Source organism: Cervus elaphus, chromosome 19, assembly GCF_910594005.1.
Source record: "Cervus elaphus chromosome 19, mCerEla1.1, whole genome shotgun sequence".
NCBI classification, from domain to species: domain Eukaryota; kingdom Metazoa; phylum Chordata; class Mammalia; order Artiodactyla; family Cervidae; genus Cervus; species Cervus elaphus.
In genome coordinates this window covers 45,162,689-45,182,345 of record NC_057833.1, presented here as the reverse complement: position 1 = coordinate 45,182,345, position 19,657 = coordinate 45,162,689, and the positions used below count along the sequence as shown (strand labels likewise).

General features: G+C 47.9%; 1 long non-coding RNA gene across 2 annotated transcripts; it reads right to left on the bottom strand.

Moving 5' to 3' along the window:
* Positions 1–1,889: 1,889 nt before the first annotated feature.
* LOC122675960 lies at positions 1,890–15,397 on the bottom strand. Of its 2 annotated transcripts, XR_006335376.1 has the most exons (5): positions 15,230–15,397; positions 13,272–13,418; positions 8,739–8,905; positions 4,121–4,256; positions 1,890–2,311 (listed from the first exon to the last, which is right to left on the bottom strand). It is a non-coding gene; the product is annotated as an uncharacterized LOC122675960 (long non-coding RNA). The 2 variants fall into 2 exon arrangements; XR_006335377.1 differs by lacking the exon at positions 13,272–13,418 and having other exon boundaries at positions 15,230–15,396.
* Positions 15,398–19,657: the final 4,260 nt, after the last annotated feature.

Here is a 19,657-nt window from a genome sequence, read left to right as displayed (position 1 = left end):
AGATGGTTAGATAGTGTTACTGACTCAATGGACATGAATTTGAGCAAACTCTGGGAGATAGTGAAGGACAGGGAAGCCTGGCGTGCTACAGTCCATGGGGTCGCAGAGTTGGAGATGACTTAGCAACTGAACAACAACAAAGACTCACTTAGGCTTTGTCCATCCATAGTAGTGAGCCTCAGTCCCAGCTATCCTTTGGGAGCTTTGAAAATGCTGATGCATGGGCCCCACTCTTCCAGTATGTAATTCAATTGGTGTGGCCATGGGGCCTCATCTCTGCATTTAGTAAGAGATAGGTTATTTAAGTCATTCGAGTGTGTAGGCAGAGTTGGGAACCACACACAAAGAACTCTGTTTTGATAAAGCAGTAAGATGTTTTCTGAATATTATAGATGAGTAACTCAGACTCATTTGAAAAGACCCTGATGCTGGGAAAGACTGAAGCAGGAGGAGAAGGGGACAACAGAGGATGACATGATTGGATGGCACCACCAACTCGATGGACATGAGTTTGAGCAAGCTTCAGGAGTTGGTGATGGACAGGGAAGCCTGGCATGGTGCAGTCCATGGGGTCGCAAAGAGTTGGACATGACTTAGCAACTGAACTGAACTGAACTGAACTCAGACCGTGGGCTTCCCAGCTGGCTCGGTGGTAAAGAATTCACCTGCCAATCAGGAGATGCGGGTTCAAACCCTGGGTCAGGAAGATCCTCTGGAGAAGGAAATGGAAATCCATCCCAATACTCTTGCCTAGGAAATTCCATGGACAGAGGAGCCTGGAGTGCTACAGTCCATGCCGTTACAAAGGTTTGGACACAACTTAGCTACTAAACTACCACCATGAACTCAAGGACCATGTCAGGTAACATACATCAGATGTCTGGGGCAGAGTGGCTTTGGAGAGGTGGGTTTGTCCCAGGAAGAGTCCTGCAGGAGTGGATGGATCTGGAAGTGGGGTGGCTATTTGCACCCCTTTAAGAGGCAATAAATGAGCAAATCACATTGCTTGATTTGGAGGAAGGAAAACAAAAACCAGACAAACAAAGTTGGGATTAAGTAATAAAACATGAGACAAAGGGATGCAGAATTCTGAGATGAAGGGCTAGGTTTCCTCTTACTTCTGAATAAAATGTTATCAATGGAGAATATTCACTTCTATGGAGAACCTTTGGGATTTCCATCCCAGGCAATTCAGTGGTAAGAAAAGTAAGCCAAGACTCTCTAAGTGGAAATCTATCTATATCCTCAACAATTCCATATCAAAATAGCCCATGCCCCAATCTAAAGACAAGTTTTCATTCAGAACAGTATTTCGACCCACAAAACCATTTGACCAAAGGTCAGTTTATTTAATTTAGTGACCTGTGCCTGCTAAGCTGTGTCAGTCGTTTCCTACTCTTTGTGACCCCATGGACTGTAGCTCGCCAGGCTCCTCTGTCCATGGGATTTTCCAGGCAAGAATACTGAAATGAGTTGCCATGACGTTCTCTAGGAGATCTTCCCAACCCAGGGAGCAAACCCTCATCTCTTATGTCACATGCCTTGGCAGACGGGTTCTTTACCACTAGTGCCACCTGGGAAGCCCTTAGTGACCTGAGTCAAACAGTTTTTTTGAGGGATTAATGATAATAATTTAAAAAGAAAATAGAGAACTAGCATAAAATTAGACTCTTTGGCTTTGTCATCCTAATTTTTTTTATGAAACAAAGTGAGAGAACTGATCAACTGATCAATCTGTTTCCCTTTCCCCCAAAATTATTTACTCCAAATCGTCTCATGAGATCTATAGGGAAAGAGCTGTCCTGTGATAGAGATCAGGTAAACCATCAAAACTCATCAGAATATATAATTTTTAAAATTCAAGGAATGAGAAAGAGGTTCTGGAGGGAACAGGAGTGTTTATTTCATGGAAATAGTTTTGTAGTGCTAAGAGGTTGTTCAAGGTCCTAGAGGTCTCAGTGCATGGGAAGATTTTCATTATCTACAGGCCACTGCCCTGACAATCTCATTGTCCGAAACAGTTGAGAACTGAGGATAATAATAACATCAGTAACACAAGCTAACCTACATTCCGTGCTTGCTGTGGTCTCTCTTTGGGTACTCTTTCATGACCTTGGCATGTATCAACATTCCTAATCCTCAGGATGACCCTTTGAGATGGGTATGGTTTTTCCCACCCTCATTCTAAGGATGAGGAACCTGGGATGGTGAGCTGTTCAATAATTCACCCAAGGTCATAGTACATTGCTGTCTTAGAGTCAAAGTAATCTTGTTCGGAGTCTGAGATGTTTTCATGTTCCCCGTGTTTATCCTGGAAGAAGAAAAGGAGGGTAGAAACAAATAGTGTTTATTAAGTGTCAGCTACTTCACACGTGATTGTTTCATGTAACGCTCACAACACATCCTTAGCCTCATGTAAAAGGCATGGAAAAGAGGAAGCACAGACTTAGAGCTTAATGACTAGTTAGTAAGAGGTGAAGCTAGGATTCCACCTGTGCTTTTTTCACTAAACCATGAAATTTCCACGTATCATCCATGCACAAAAGCGCACTGAAGCCAGGAAGTCTCTTACTTAGATCTTCATCTTTACCTTTATATAGTTTTAGCAAGTTGGTTGCCTGATTTCCTTGCTCAATGCCAGGAAGTATATAGGGGGTTAGAGGGAGAAGGTGGGTAGGTGGATTGCAGGGGAAATAGAGCTGATGAAGAAATAAATGTCCAAGAGAAGAGGATTATTAATAAGCTGTGCCTTAGCTATACATCTTTGATTTCTTTGAATAGACATTTTGCATTAAGAGTTATATGCTTTCCTTAAAGGAGTCAAAGGAAAGAGACTGGGTGAGTTCATTAGGTAAATTTTGTAAACTTTCAAAAATAGCATAAAGAGAATCCTTACTTACATTTAGAACACAAAATCAGGTGCAACCAAGAACTCTTTTACAAGGCAATTTTGACTCGAAAGAGACTCACAGAGTCAGAGAACACACTTAGGGTTCCCAGGGGGAATGATAGGGAGTTTGAGATGGACATGAACACACTGCTACATTTAAAATGGATAACTAGTAAGGTCCTACTGTATAGCACAGGGAACTCTGGTCAATGTTATGTGGCAGCCTGGATGGAAGGGAAGTTTGGGGGAGAATGGATACAGGTATATGGATGGCTGAGTCCCTTCACTGATCACCTGACACTATCACAACATTATTAATTTACAAAATAAATTACAAAATACAAAATAAAATATAAAATAATACAAAATAAAAAGCTTAAAAAAAGCAATTTTGACTCTGAAGAATACTTTGCCATTTACTCTAAACAATGTAACATCTACAAAATTGTGATTCCAAGATTATTAAATATGTATCAGAAGGTATGGGGAGCATGGATACAGTTGTGGGATGTGGTGCCGGGCCTGTGCCGAGGCCTGCCTTCCTTCCCCACTGCCCTGTGCTCTTCTTCAGGGCCCGGAAGCTCGTTCTGGGATCTTCTGAGAAGTCGGCCCTATGCCCTCTGCCCCACCCATCTCCGCCCTACAGTTCTCACACTCTGAGAGCCTCTGAATTCTCGTTAAAACACAGATTGTTGGGCTCCTCCCCTGGAATTTCTGATTCAACAGTCTGGGTCTGAGCAGACTTGTGTTTCCAACACGTTTCCAGCTAATGCTGGTGCTGTGGTTGAGTGATCACACTTTGAGGACCACGGCTCCAGAGAGAGTTGCTCTCTCCTTGGCTGCCCTGGTCTGCTTAGGTGTTTTATTTCCTCCTTTGCCAAGCAATTTCTGTGTCTTCTCAGGAGTCTGAAAGCTTCTTGAAGAAAGCAGCTGGTTTTCTGACCTAGGAGGAGAACGGTATAGCAGGATGCTGAGGGGCTCCTGGGAGAGGGTGTCTGCTGAGCAGAAATGGCCCAGGGCTGGGGAGTCTATGCAGTAGGATGCTTTAGTCACAGGTCTCTGGAGCCGGCATACCAACTCCAGACCCTGTTGAGGTCTCATATACCCAGTGGAAAGTTAGACACTGTAAGTACTCAGAAAGAGCTAGCTTTTTCCAAAAAGGCAGGAGCAGCACTCTCTGGGACCCCTGTCATGGAGCATAATTCAGGAAGAGGTGTTTTCTCTACTCACCCACAAGCCACTTTTTTGGTGCCTCAAGGAATCCAGTCCATCACTAGCAACGCCTGAGTGAGATGAGAGTGCCCAGCAGAGCAGGGCTTTGCCCAGGGCCACTCTGTCCAATATGGTAGTCGTTAGTTACACGTGACTATGTAAATATAAATGCAAATTAATTAGAATGAAAGAAAATAGAAAATTCAGTTCATTGCCACACCAGCCATATTTCAAGGGCTCAAGAGTCACAGATGGATGGCTAAATGGCCATCCTGTTGGACAGCACAGATATAGAACGTGTCCAGTGCTGCAGAAGGTCCTATTGGCTAGACCTGATGTAAGGGCTCTGGGAGGGATGGCACCCGGACAGGGCAGTGCAGTGAGCTTGTGCCCCTCCTGCTACGTGCTCCCGCTGCCCAGGAGCTACAAAGACAGGTGCCCAAGAACAGATGCTCCCTCCACCTCCCCACTTTCCTCCACTTCTTGGGCCAGGGATTCACTGCTGAGTGTGGCAGTGGCACCCCTGGGACAGAGGGCAAGTCCCAGAGCAGACAGAGTCACTCCCTGGGACTCCCAGCAGGACTTCCATGGGGCGCAGGCATCCTGACTTGCTCAGATTAAGTTGGGCCACCCTCCTTCTGTTCCCTTCTGCAGGAGGAGCTTTCTCTCCACACGCTCATAAACTGGGAGTGTGCCTTCTCTTGTCAACTTTTAAAAACAGACCACTCTGAGTTAGAATCCAGGAATTGAAAAGGATGGCAAATGGAACAGTGGAATTGGGTGATCCCGGCCAATGAAACCTTCTCCAAGACTCGGTGTCTGTTTCCAATAAGGTTTCCCAACACTCCCTGGAGACCTAGCCATGGTCTGATAAATCTCCATAGACAAGTTACCTGATCACAGGTAGCTTAAATGTCCCTTCATCTTATTCCTCCTTAACTCATCATAAAAGGAGGAAATAGAATCTAATTTCCTCTGGGCTGGCTAAAGGCTGAGGTAGATGGGAGGGAAAAGGTGGCCTTTCAGGTGTGCGTGGACTTAAACTGTAGCAGATGGGCCCTGATCTGTCTCTTCCATGATCCTTTTCAAGTCCTCATTCCTCAGAACCGCAAGAGTCTTAGCCAATGGCTGGGTAACAAAACAAGGACCCACCATGTATGGAGCACAGTGAAGGGGAGAGGGAAACAGTCTAAGGACAGCTATCTCAGCCAGATAATTGCAGATGGTCCAGTTTCAGGGCAAACTGTACCCACAGCTGGAGTTTAGAAATATCTAGAATGTGTGGCAATGGGCAATCAGAAGTCCGTTCATGCTGGGGTCTCAGCAGCCCCCTAAGAGGTTTATCATAAGAGAACAGGAGTTAGGGCATTGCAAGCTTGGTCTGGTAGGTACAGATTCTAAGAAGACGAGGGCAGGGAATCCCACACACAACATGGTATCTGTCACTCAGATTTGTCTCCAGCCCAGCGTGGGGAGGTTGGCACAAGCTGCCTACTCCAGATACACCCTGGAACAGCTGTCTGACTCCAGATGGACATGCAGGGCCCACAGCACCGCAGGGGGTGACAAAGCAGAGTGGTGATCAGAGGTGTTCTTTCACATTTTCCAACAGAACCCCACAGCTTTGGCACTTGAAGAAATCTGGGTCATCAAAGATGGTACAGAAACAAGATCAGAGGCAGGGGAGACTTGGTGGGACCCAACAAAGACCTCAGTGAACTGGAGAACTCAACTAGCCCTGGGGACATGGAAATACCTACAGAATGGAGATGGATGGGTATAGTAAGAGACCACAAGAATGAGCTGTCTTCCCTTTTCCAGAAAATTCTGTCCAGAAGGAATGGAGTGAGGTGGAGCCAAGGAGGCCTCCACACCTGAGCAGTGCCCAGAGCAAAAGGGCAGAGTTAACCAGAGTAAGGAGGAGGCTCTCACAGGGGGTGGGAGCCCTGGTGAGGCTGGGGCCCATGGGAGTGAGGAAGCTGTCCATGTGGGAGGGTGGCACCATGTGCAGGAGAGACCGTGTGCCATTTCCTCCTCCAGGGAATCTTCCAGACCCAGAGATCGAACCAGAGTCTCTTATGCCTCCTGCATAAGCAGGTGGGTTCTTTACCACTAGTGCCACCTGGGAAGCCCTGCAGACCGTCAGACTCCAGGTGGGTGAGAAGGAGTCTATGCAGGGGGCACCGCAGAACGAGGTGTTGGTGCCCAGGTGGGATGGGGTGGGGGTCCTTGTGAGAGGCTGGTCCAGCGCAGGATGCTGGGATGCCCACTGAGGAAGGTGTCTGCACAGTGCCCATGAGGGTGGCTGTGGGCCTTGCTCTTCTTTGTGTCCTGGGCAGTGGAAAGGATTAGCAAAGGCTCAGGAAACAGCAGTTGTTGAATGGATGGTGAAGTAATAGAAAAGACCCAGGACCAAGTCCCATTTTTATAATTTATTGGCCAAGAAACGCTGGACAAATATGCTCCTCTCTGACAAGGGAACACGGTCCATGATGCCACTAAGATGCTGTATACATCTGAAGGATCTGATCTCGTTTTGCCCACTGGGAAAGGGGGCCAGTACCTTCTCTGATGGGCAGGACTTCCTCATCTTCCCTCGCTTCCCTTGGCAACCCTCCCGGGCAGTCTGCTTGCAAAAATCAGGCCTCTGATGCCTGTTCTGCAAAGTGACAAGTGCTTGGGGAGAACTTCCCAAAGTCAGCTGGGATCAGTGGATGCAGAGCCTCAGCAGACAGTATAACAATGTGCCTCCAGGGAGGGAGCAAGCCTGCAGCCCTGGTGAGCAGATGTCTGTGACCTGCTTCCTCAAGCCCTGTCAGCTTATATGGCCTTGCTGGTCTCTGCAGATCTGTGCAGCAAGCACCCTGCCCTCTCACAACATATGCAGCACTTTCACAGCAAAATAGGGCCTCACTGTGGTCAGGGAGGAGGACATCTCCGGGTTCTAACAGACCCTGGCTCTACCAGGAGCTTGCATCTCAGGGAGGGCCCTGGTCACCAGACCCCAGGCCAGCAGCATCCCTGGCTTGGGCAGCTGAGGATGTTGTGTGTTTGTGTTCTGAGGTCTCCACCCTCAGATTCTCCCACCTGACTCTGTGTCCAGTGAGCACAAACTTATTGACAAGGAGCCTGTGACCTGAAGGGTATCTAGAGGAGTCTTACCAGATTCTGACCCCTCGTTCCATATACACACAGGCTCTGGCAGAGCCTGTTAAAACATATACAAGACAATTTCACTAAATATTTTTAAGTTATTCTAAAGTGAATTACTTAGAGCTTCTGTAAAAGTGTTTTTTTCAGTTTGTTTTTAATGAATGTCATTATCTTTACAGCCTTAAATTAGGCTTTCCTCCCCATCCATGGGGGTTCTCACACACTCCAGGAAACATTTTTAAGGTGAAGTTGCCCCAAGCTGTATGTCCATTCTGATCTTCTCTCCTGAACTGCAGATCCAGATAATGAAACCGCCTCCTGCATCTGACCGTGAGCATGTCTCTCAGGCCCCTCGACTCCACAGACTGAATTCTGACCCCTTTGCTCCCTCCTCCCAACAAGGCTGCTCCTCTGACAGCCGCTGCTCCACGTCTCAGGGAACACCAGCACGGCCCGGGGCTCCCCCACTCTTTCCCCCTCTTTCCCTCACTCCCACAGCAGTCTGTCCTGAAACCGCGCTGCTGCATCTCCTTCCTAAGTAGTTCCGAGTCTGCCCATGGCTCTTGTCTTCACTGCCAATCCCACCCGGCTCCAGGCAGCTTCAGCTCTTACCTGTGACACGGTAAACTCCTTCCCTGGCTCCAGCCTGGCCACACCACCCCCTCCTTCCTCCTCCAAACAACACCGAACCTCTCGAAATTCGACCCTAACATATCACTTCTCTGTTGAAAGCTCTAACTGTTCACTATTGCCCTTAAGATAAAAAGTCCCAAATCCTTCGCACAGTTAATCAGCAGCCCCCTCCTGCAGCCTCAGCCCCTGGGGTGATACACTCATCCAGACGAGCCAGGAAGGTCCTGGGTTCTCTGTTCCTGGCAAACTGGGCTAGTTCATGGCTCTAATTCTTCTCCTCCTTCCCCAGCTTCCCTCTTAATTCCCTGCCCCCACTGTCACCCCTTCCAAATTTCTGTCATTTAATGCTGTCTGTTACCTTGGGGACTTCACACTTGTGGCCCCACTGCCTCCTACTGAGAACACTCTGCCCCATCGCCTTTGTCTTCTAGTTTTTAACTACCCGCCCCCCACCCCGCCTTGCTGTGCTAGGAAGGTGCAGCAGGTCAGGGGGCTAGCATGCTGTCTGTGGGGCACTTTCCAAAATGCTCTGTGACACCGAAGCACATTATTGCCTTTGCTTGGTATCTGGATGCCCCCCTCCGTGACCTAAGTGCTACAGACAGGGGCTGTATCGCCTTTGCCCCCTGTTCTCCCCGCCAGGTCTGGCACAACAGGTTTTTAGATCAGTCATGATTCATTCAGGCAAAGCCTACACACCAACCATATGTGTGTCTGCTATTTTGGCTCTTAAACAAGCACTGTCAGAAAGAAAAAATACTTGATTTATAAAAACAGGATAAAGTGTTGGGTATCACTCACAATTAAATACATGCAAATTAAAGTACAAGGAGATTCATTTCTTACTTACTAGATTCGTAAAGATCACCAAGTGTTGAGAACTGGGAATCCCAGCAGGCACTCTCCTCCCCAGGGACACATCTGCAAGAATCCTTCAAGTGCAACTTGGCAATCTCTGCTCAAAGTTTAACCACACACTTTTTTTGGTCACTCCCAGAAATGTGAAATTTCTTACATCTGTGTACAAAGGACACACAAGAATATTCAACAGTTCATTGTAATCAGTGAAGAAAAAAAAAGAAAAAACCACTACCTGTCCATAAAAAGGAGACTAATTAAATAATTCCTTCTGGAAAATTATGTAGGAATTTTTTTTTAATGAGTTAGATTTACACATGCTCATGTGAAACAATTCTTGAAACAGAAAATGAAAACAGAAAATGTGTTTTAAGTTGTGATTTTTAAACGAAATATACATGTGTTCATATGCATAAAATATTTTGGGACAGATACACAAGAAACTCTTAACAGTAATTACCTCTGGGGAGAGAAACTGAGATCTGGGATAGAACAGAAATTATTCACTGTATATTCTAAGTGTTGGAATATTTTAGGCATGAATTAGCTTTGCAATTATACAAAAAGAAAACTCTAGGTTTGTTTATGGTGGCTCAGACAATAAAGAATCTGCCTGCAATGCAGGAGACCCACAATCCCTGGGTCAGGAGGATCCCCTGGAGAAAAGAATGGCTATCCACTTCAGTATTCTTGTTTAGAGAATTCCATGGACAGAGGAGCCTGGAGGGCTGCACTCCATGGGGTAACAAAGAGTTGGACAAGACTGAGCAACTTAATACTAGGACTACTACTGAATTTGCATCTCCCTGAGATTCTAGCAATTTTCCTTCCCTCCCTCCTTCCTTCTTCCTTCCTCCCTTCTTTCTTTTCTTCCATTCTCTCCTCCTTTCTAAGAAAATTGTCTTTCTAGAATCTTCTAAAACTATTAAACAGAAAACTACCCTGTTCCCCATCCGTGGGTTGGGAGTCCAGTTGTGACCGGGTGAGTCCATCATCACTTGCCGCTAATAAGTGCTGACTTTTCTAACTTGCTGAGTGCTTTCATCTTGTCAGCCCTTCTTGTTACTTCAGCCAGGACTTGCCTCCACCCCCACTCTGCTGCAACTGCTCCCAGCACCTCCTTTCTCTCCCTTCTTGCCCCTAAGCTCCTCTGCCACCATCATGCAGAGTGCCTGAGGAAATCAATTTTTCCATTCCGACACTGGAGAAAATCTGGAAATAGAAGGGGAAAGGGGGGTTACGACCCATGAGGTGACCTGTGCTCAGTGAGAGCCAGTGGTCGATAAATACTCCCTTCACAGTTCTTTGTGAGTCCCCAGGTTCAAGCTCTGGTTTCCTGCTGGACAGACCCTCAGATTGGCTCTTCCTCGTTCCCCTTTGCCCTCCCCAGCCTCTCTCCTGTTTCTTGGGATCAAGTCCCCAGATAAACTACCAGCTTGTGCTGTAGAGCTGCTTGCTGTGAGGATCCAGGCTGGGATACCATCCTTGGCCACATGTGTGGAGTTCTGGCACCCCTGTCGTGAGCATCCAGAAAAGACGATGGTCCCTGGGAAGCTTCTCTCTCTTAGTCTTCTTGAGGCCAAATCTCTGTCTTCTACATCCTTACGCTGTATTTCTTCCCCCACTCAAGTGAGGGTAGCATTCCTCAACCTCGATATTCTTTTCCAAAATTGCCCCCAAGTCAGACAGAAAAGCACAGTAAAGATTTTACAAGTAGAAGCATCCGTTCCATAAATTAACTATACCCTTCACACTGGGATAATCTTACATCTGTTTTAGATCTCTGAACTCTGGTTTGGTGATTCAAGAAACAAGAGAACCTCTGAGTCCAACTCCTGCTCCCAAGCAGGAAGGTGGGAGCACACACAGTCTGCTCCTTTGGAGACTAAGGCTCCGTGCACAGAAGGTGCTGGCCCGGCCAGCCATGCAGAACCCTGGCTCCAGGTCACTATTGTTTCATCATATCTGGTCAGAGTTCTCCCAAAGAGATGCCAGTGTCTTTCTAACAAGCCTGGAAAAGTTGTCTGGTGGCTGCGCATTCCCTCCATCTGCCCTTTCTCCGGTGGCACTCTCTCTCTTTTCTCAATGTTGTACTTTCAAAACAAACCATTTCCACTGGTTGTGGTAAATTTCAGTAAAGAAAATTTCAAGCTGAAAAGGGTGAGAAGACCTACAGGAAGGATACTCTATATAGCCCATCTTTAATGACCAGAGAACAAAATTGCCTTTTCCTTACTGTCTGCCTTTAAGAAATAAATAACATTTTTATTTGAAAATCAAGCCAAAATACATTGCACAGTCTGCTGAGATTTGGTAAAATATGTGTTAAATATGCAACATGGCTCTATTATTCAGACCTGACTATGATATTTTTTAGGAGAATAGTTTCCATTTGGGCGTTCTGTAGACCTGAGTCAACTTAATCTGACAAAATCCTAATCTGTCATAGAAATCTAGAAGTTTAGAGCTAGAGGGGCCCAAGGAGTCACAGGGCTCAGTCTAAGGTCACGTGATGAAAAAAGATGGGAACATGCAAGGAGGAAAAAGATTCATTCCAAGTGACCACCTGGAAGAAGACCTTGTATACTCACATTCAATAAGTGCCTTTCACATCTTTTTATCTATTACAATTCAAGATTTGGAGGTTGTACTCTCCATTGTTCAGTTGAAGAAAGTTATTCAGAGAATAAAGTGACTTATTCCAAGTTATATAGTTTATCGTGACTAAAATTGGATTGGAACCTGATTTCAACTCCAGGCCAGTATTTTTTCATTTACCATGGGTTTCTGGGTAAACTTTGATTGACGTTTCCATAGCAACAGTCCTACCCTGGCCACCCTGCACCCCTGCCCCCAGCCTCTTCCTCAACACGGATCCCTCTCTGATCTCTCTGTGTCTCCCAGACCCAGAGCTTGCTCACACTGTGAATGAAGTGGGCTGCTCCAAGCCCCTACCGTCAGGGATGCCATCCTCTGAGCACAATTTTTAAAAATTATTCCTAGACCCTTGTCAGTTGTTTTCTTTACTTTTCCCCAGAATGACTCTTTCAAAACAGACCTATCAGCAATGGCCTCTTCTCAAAAAAAAAGTTTAAAAAAAATTGCACTTTGGGTTCCCTGCTTTTCCATTACTTACAAGCTAAAGTCCAAAGCCTTTGGCCTGGCATTCAAGATTCTCTGTGATCTGTCCCCTGCTGTGTCACTCACCACCCCATCACCAGGTGCAACTGGTCCTGCCATCAGAACACTGTGTACAGTCAGCCTGGTAATATTGCGACTAAGGACACTGAATTCATTTTTATCTTCAACAGAACATCTGCCTGGGTCTGGATGTAGTAGGTGCTCTGTGAGTGTGTTGAGTGGCACAAACTCTTCCCTGTTGTCTGCAGCGTGGTCCCGATGGCCTGTCTAGACCCCCACCATCAGGGGGCCGGTCTGGGACTGCCACGCTTTGCAATAGACACCAACACACAAAGGGGTGAGATTAGCTCCCTGGGTAGAAGATCCTGGAACTGGCTAAACTAAGTAATATTTCTGGGCATGCTACTGATGCAACTGAGGCTTTCTGAAATCATTACATCAGGATGCCTGGTGTGTTTCCTACCAACTTTACCTGAAACATTTCAGTATCTCACTGATTCCCCAAATTATAACTGCTCAGGACCAGACGAAGGGCAGTGATGCTGAAAACTCCTCAGACGTGGCAGTACCCTGTTCCAGGCTAGGTATTTGGGTCTAGGGACACCTTACAGAGGCACTTAGAGTTTAATGAGAGTTATGGAGTGGATAGAATAGACAGGAAACAAGCCCGCAGAGGAGTACTGACAAGACAGCAAGATGAGAGCACAGAGAAGGACCCCGAGTAGTGGACAGCAGTGGCAGGAGAGTGAAGATTAACTGAGAGTTTATGGAAAGTGCCTCCACATAGTAGATGTGGCACATAGTAGATGCTCAATAAAACACAGTCTTATTCTCACCATCACACATCCAAGCTGGGACACAGAGGAGTGAGGCCTCTGCCTGTGTGTAACTGCTACGCCTCCTCCCAGCCCCTCCATCTGCTCCAGCAGATTTTCTCTCAGTGAGAAACAGACCAAATTCTTCCCCTCCTGGGGAGGGAAAAGCTGTTCCTTATGCTGGGAACCCTCTGTTCCCCGCTCTTGGCAAAGTTGGCTCCATCTCATCCTTCTGGCCTCAGGGTAAATGCCACCTCCCCAGAAAGGCCTTTCCTGATGACCCCATCACTCCTAGAGTTATTGTCTATTACATTATGCTGCCTATTCTGTTCTGGGCAGTTACCAGAAACTGTAATGATGGGGTTTACTTCTGGGCTTTGTTTATTGTCCCACTAGACTTCAAGCTCCAGAAAGACAAGAGCCACTTCTGTGGGCCTCTGCTCTCTGTCTCAGACACTGCGATGAGCTCATCAGCATGTGGTTGGTCTACCTCTGCCTAGGGGAGCTGGGGAGGCCTCACACAGAAAGGTACATTTGATCAGGGTCTTAGAGGGGGCACATGATGTTACCCTCCAGGGGCTGCAAAGATGAGGTGGCTCCAGGCCTGATTTTCAGTCAGAAGAGAGTACTGAGACAGGAGAGTGTTGTCATGATGAGCAGCTCCATCCAGGAAAAGGCAAGAGTGCTTCCAACACTGGGGTTCAAGCAGAAATACCCTGGGGGTGGGAGGGACCAGTGAGTTTCAATATTTGTGCCGTTATTTAGGGGAGACTTTGGGCAAGTTACTGAACCTCTGAATTCCTCACCTTTAAACTGATAACCTAGGCAGTCTGAGGAAGTGGAGTCCAAGGCCCTCACCCCTCATCCTGCTATCAGGTGCTGCGGGCTCAGGCCCTGCCCTCTTACCTGGCTTTCCTAGCAAGCGGCCTTCTGGCCTGGAATGTGTGATCCACCCACTGTGCAGGAGACCTTATCAGCTGACCAAGTCCAGTTTTAACAGTAATAATGAAAATTAGAGGGATTACCATTTATTGAACTCCTACTAAACATCAACCTCTGAACTGAGCATTTCACACACAAATACTTTTTTAAGCCACAGTCACCCCACCAGGTTGACTTTATTCCCCCCAGTTTCAATTGGGATTCAAAGTGGGTGAGTAACATGTCCAAAGTCTCAGGAATAGGAAGCTAGGGACAGAGTTTCCGACCCAGCCGGTGCTCTGAAACACAACCTCCTCTGGCCGGTGTATCTCACAGGTGAATCAATGTATTAGTCATCAGAAGTCAGGCAGTCTGAACCTGTCCCTCTCTGGGAAGCTGATACAGACCTAAACCCTAGACCAACAACGCAGAGGGGGAGACTCTGGACTTTGGTAACCCTGCTGTTACTTCCTCTCCTGCTCCAAGCTGCAGGCTTCTCCTCCCCAGGACAGGACCAGAAGTACTGTTGGGGGCGGTGGGGGGGGGGGTCTTATTGCAGACATCCTGCTTAACTCTGCCCTGGAGTGGGGTGGCAAAGAGCTTGGGTAGAGAGGCTCATGACTGGATGGAAATTCAGCACTTGGACTGTCACCCTGGCTGAAGCAAGTCTCTTTCCTGCTTCTCATGTCTCGCCTCTGAAATGAAACTGAGAACAGTCTTCTGGCGTTGCTGAGAGAAGTATGTGAAAAAAACCTATGTAAGGTGCCAAGCACATATGCCTGGCACACAGCAAGCCCTCAGCCATTGGTGGCCTTTAATATCATTAGGATGAGATGGTTAGATAGCATCACCAACTCAATGAACATGAGTTTGAGGAAACTCTGGGAGACAGTGAAGGACAGGGAAGCCTGATGTGCTGCAGGCCAGGGGATCACAAAGAGTTGGACATGACTTAGTGACTGAACAACAACTGTTGTTAACAGTCTTGAGGGGAATCGTCCACAATAGAGTGGGTTTGAATCTTGGTGGCCATTATTTTTGGCAGGACTTTGGGCAAGTTATTGAACTTCTAAACTCTTCATCTTTAAACTGGATAATCTAGGAAGTCTGTGGAGGTGGAAGTCCAGTGCCCTCATCCTTAAATTCAAATCAGCTTCTGTAAGGAACTGGGAAATGCCAGAGGTGGGGAGTGATGCTTGCCACATATGGGCTGCATCTGTCTAAGCCATGGTCTGCCAAGAGACGGCAGGACTTCTGGACCGTCTGAATCTCATCAGGGCATCCAGGGTGTGGTCTCCAGAGCGTGGCTGTAACAGCTGGTCTGAAGCTTTTGACTAGTCTATTGATTTGGTTTGAACTGAAAGAAGATTGTTGTAAGGAGTGTGGTGAGTATGACTGGCAAGGGAATTGGGAAAAAAAAGGCCACGGAGAAAGGCGTTGTCTTTGCATGCTGCCCTGGCTGTGCCTGGCTTCAGGAGTTCAGCTGTACCGCTCAGGGCAGGCCACCCGACTGTGGAAGCAAGGGCCCCAGGTGATCAGAGCTGCCTGGCTTGGGTTTTAACCTCTCCTTCTGCTTCCATGCCCCCTCCCAGCCTTGTAGACTCACCTTTTCTCCAGGAGAAGAGCTCAGATCCTCTGCGCCTCAGTCTCTTGGTAACATGTCAGACACTTAACAGTGAGGTGAATTAGTCCTGAGAGGTGGATCCTCTCTGAGGAAAACACTGGGTGTCTGGGCTTGCCACGCTGAGAACCCAATCCTGTCACATGATGGCCCCACCAGGTGACTGCCATTCTGAAGCCCTGACAGAGCTGGCAGCTGAGTGTCCCAGAGGTCACTGGTCTCCCAGTCTCTGTTATATGTAATGATACCACCCTCAGGGTTGTGCAAAGCAGTAAATATTCATGCTTGCCATACATGAGGTCCTCAACAAATGCTCATTCTTCCCCCATATTACTAAACCCTAGGACCAGCCTAGGCCAAGAGATTGAGATCACCTTACAGCCTGGAACCCTGCCTTCCATTGCTCTGGTTTCTCTCCCTCACTCACCAGTAAGTCCCTAGGACCTGACTTTAACTTTGGTGATTGTCTTATCCACACAGGGACTTCTACCACCCTGACTTCTGTTCACACATCCACCCTGCCCTCCATGTGTTCCCTGGGCCACACTACAGCAGTTACATGATTGAGCAAAGCAGGCCAGGCAGCATGGTACCCACAATCTAGAGCGGCCACCTACTGGCTGTGGGATCTGGCTCCAGGCCTTCCCAAGTCCTGGGCCTTCATTTCCCCATTTGTGAAATAAGAGTGTTGGACGAGCTGCTCACATGCTGTACTTGTGTGAATGAATTATTCCATCCACTTGTTTGTTGGTCCATCCATCCACCCACCTACCCAGCTAGCTATCCATCCATCCATCCTATATCCATCTCCAGCATCTTCTCAGTGCTGTATTAAGGACTGTGGTAGGAAGAGAGAGTTGAATGACTCTGCCCCAGACCTCTAGCCTTTCGCCCCACAGTGAAAGGAGGTCTGAAGGGGACAGACCTCTGCCTTTAAAGTGTACTCTTGGAGGGGACAGCAGTTGGACAAGATGGTACACGGGTCACTCTCTAGCGGCATCTTGAGCGTCCCCAGCCATGGTTCTGCAGAGTGGCGGCGCCGAGAGGTTGATCCTCCTTCCGGTGGAGATTCCTCCCCCTCTCCCGGGCGTTAGCGCCCAGAAATGCCACCTCCCCGAGGCTGTCCCTCTGGTTCTCCCGCAGAGCAGCACAAAGGTCCTGTTGTGGGCTGCAGCCCGGGCAGCGAGAGCCTCAGGGCCTCCGGGTGACTCACCCTCTTGCCATTTCCTTTGTGCGGCTTGCCGGCTCCTTGCTGGAAGCCGGCTCACGGCTGCGGGTGGGCAGGGAGGCGGGGCGGGGGCGCGGGAGGCGGGCGCTTTTCACACGGCAGGGGCCACCCTCCATCCGCCACCCCCACCCCGATGCCAGGAGGGATGACAAAGGGCAGAACCCCCGCCTAGGGAGGCAGGGAGTCCTGATCGGTGTTCCCTGGCCCCCTGAACCAATGCAGCTTTTGGAAAACTGAAAACTGACCAGGGAGGGGAAGGCATGGGTGTCTTGGGAGCCCCGTGGGCTGCCGGCCTCCTGGCGGCTCCTCCGACCCAGCTCAGAGGCTCTGAGGGCAGCACCAGGACCTGCCGGCGCTGGAGGCCGCCTCCCCGGCCCAGGCTCTGGGCTCGCGCTGGCCCCTGGAGCCTGGGACGTGTTCCTGGTCAAGCAGGCTAACTGCTTGACCTCCGGCAAGTGTTAGCGGTGGAATTTCAGACATCTCTTCCAGCAGGTCTAAGCCGCGGTTCTTCAGATCCTTCCCCGTCTGGCTCCTGCGTCATGTGCGGGCTTTATCTCTGCCCACGCACCCCTTATCTCTGCACTGCAGCGGCTCTGAACAACCTGTTATGCCCTGAGCATACCCAGTTCTCGCTCACCTTCAGGTTTTGCACAAGCTGTGTTAGCCGCAAGGAAAGCCCTCTCCATCCTCCTCAGGGGCTTCTGGTTAGTCCTGTCTCTGAAGAGGCAGCGCAGTTGTTAGCCTCCCAAGGAAGCTGCTCCCCGGAGTTCCCTACAGGTCCTCCCTCTCTCCTGAGAACTTTTGCTAAGCCTTGTTACAGTGCTCATCACCTCCTACTCTGCATCTCCTGCTTGTCTCAGGTAGGAAGGGCACTGAAATAGTGAATGGATGAATGAATGAAAGGCTTGAGAAGAATTGTTTCACACACCAGTGCCCTGCGGGTTGGGAGAAGACAAACTAAGTTTTTAGGCAGGTGCTATTGTGAGGCTGTTGTCCAGGACTAAGGAAGGATCCACACAGGCAAAGCAGGTACATCTGGCATCAGTATTCAGGGCAACTTACGATTTGTAATCCAACCACTGAAACAAAAACATGCATGGCTGCAATGTCCTTCTGTCTTGGGCCAAGTCAGCAGGCATCCCTGAAAGCAGTGCAGTCGGCATTCAGAATAATCCCCACACACCCCTGTAGTTCTTTGGGATTTGTGAAGCTTTCACCATCACTGGTCTCCTGGGATTTGAGTAGGCAGGGTGAAACTAATTTCTGACCTTGTTTTAGAGATGCACATGCTAAGTTTTAGGGAAACTGGGTCTTGCTGAATATCCCACAAAGAATAAGTGGGATAAAAGAGCACAGGTCTTCTTTCAACAAATCCTCAGAGGCTATAGGAGTCAAGTACCATAAAAATGAAGGGGATGTGGTTCTTGCCACCACGGATCACTCAGGCTTGTCAGAGAGACCCAAGTAGAACATGATAAATGCTACCTTCATGAGAGGTAGGAGGGAGTATTATAGGAGTCTAGAGGAGGGAGAGGTTTGTTCAGGCTATGAAGTCAAGGAAGGCTTTGCAGAAGAAGAGACTTTTCAATGGGGCATTGAAGGGTAAGTAAGAGTCTCCTGAAGGCAGAAGAAGAAGACAGAGGGGAGAACACAGTGAAAGGGGACCATGGTGGAGGTGCCACACAGTTTCCTCACTTGAAACTAAGGTATTAGTCTTTCAATGTTTAAGTCAATGAGGATAATAAAAGCAGATGCAGTGGTTTGTAAATCTGAAGGTCTTTGAAGTTCCTGCAAAGCACCATCCTCTGCACCTTACCAAATCTCTGTGGCAAAGAACGAATACCCCCGTTCTGTGGGAAACTCTCCCAGAGGGGTTGTGGATTTGGTAATCATCATCAGTTGAATGGAAAACTGGGGTAGTCTGTGGAGAGGGATAAAAGAGTTCAGTGGAGGATTAAGACAGAAGATACCACAGCATGTCTTATGCTGAAAAAAATGATTCAGAAGGAAGGCATAGTGCCCGAGCATCAGCTTGTGGCATTAGCCTGAACCTGCTTTAACTGATATTCAGTGTCCTCTTCCAGCATCTTCTACATGACTTAGTGAGTATGCTTCTGAATCCTTGGATCCTCACCCTTCATACTCACTCTCTTCCTTTGCCCCCAGGTCCTCACCTTGTCAACTCGAGTAATATTGCTGCTGATTACTAGGAGAGGAGACTGGAAATATCCATCTAGCCTGGCCTCTCCACTCCATTCATGTGTCTCCTGGGAAGGAAACACAAATACAAATGGAATGTTCTAACGGAGATTGAGCCAACCTTCAAGGGGCTTGATCCCACAAGTTCCCACAGCTCCAGAGACCCAAATTCAGCAGCATCCAAGGGCCTCCTGTGAAACCACTGGGAAACAGCCAACACTTTGACTTGTAGGTCCACACTGAAGACCCGAACTGTAGTCTCCATATCCTTCACTGCTTTTTGTAGGCATTGTTCTATTACATTCATTTAGGGATGACAGTCCAACCAATGCCCAGTCATTGAAAAGCAATGCAGACCTCCCTGAAACTTCTTTCTTGATGGAAGAGTGGGATCCAGGAGGTCTTACTGATATCATTTTTGTTGTTGTTCAGTTGCTTAGTCATGTCTGACTCTTTGTGACCCCATGGACAGGATGCCAGGCTTCCCTGTCCTTCACCATCTCCTGGAGCTTGCTCAAACTCATGTCCATTGAGTCAGTGATGCCATACAATCATCTCATCCTCTGTCACCCTTTCTCCTCCTGCCTTCAGTCTTTCCCAGAATCAGGGCCTGTATCATTTACCATGGCTCTTTATTGGCTGATTGGCCCAAGGATGAACACATGAGTTTGGGCTGGGGTCTGGGCAAGCCTCTCAGTTTCTTTTTTGAAATAATTTGAATGGAGAGACATAGTCACTCAAGTTACAAGTATGCTTGAAGTGAAAGATCTTGCATTATTGAGAGAGTAGCTAGTACTGTGTATGACAAAGCAGGAATCACAGCAAACCTATATTATGCAAGAGAGAAAATAAGAGTTTTGTAGAGTGATCTATCCAGTCTGCCAAGAGGAGAATGGAGTTGATATGCAGAAAGAGTTAGAGACAAGATCCTGTAGCTCTGAAAGGACAGAGAGCCTCTTCTGTTCCCTTGTGACCCAACATTACAC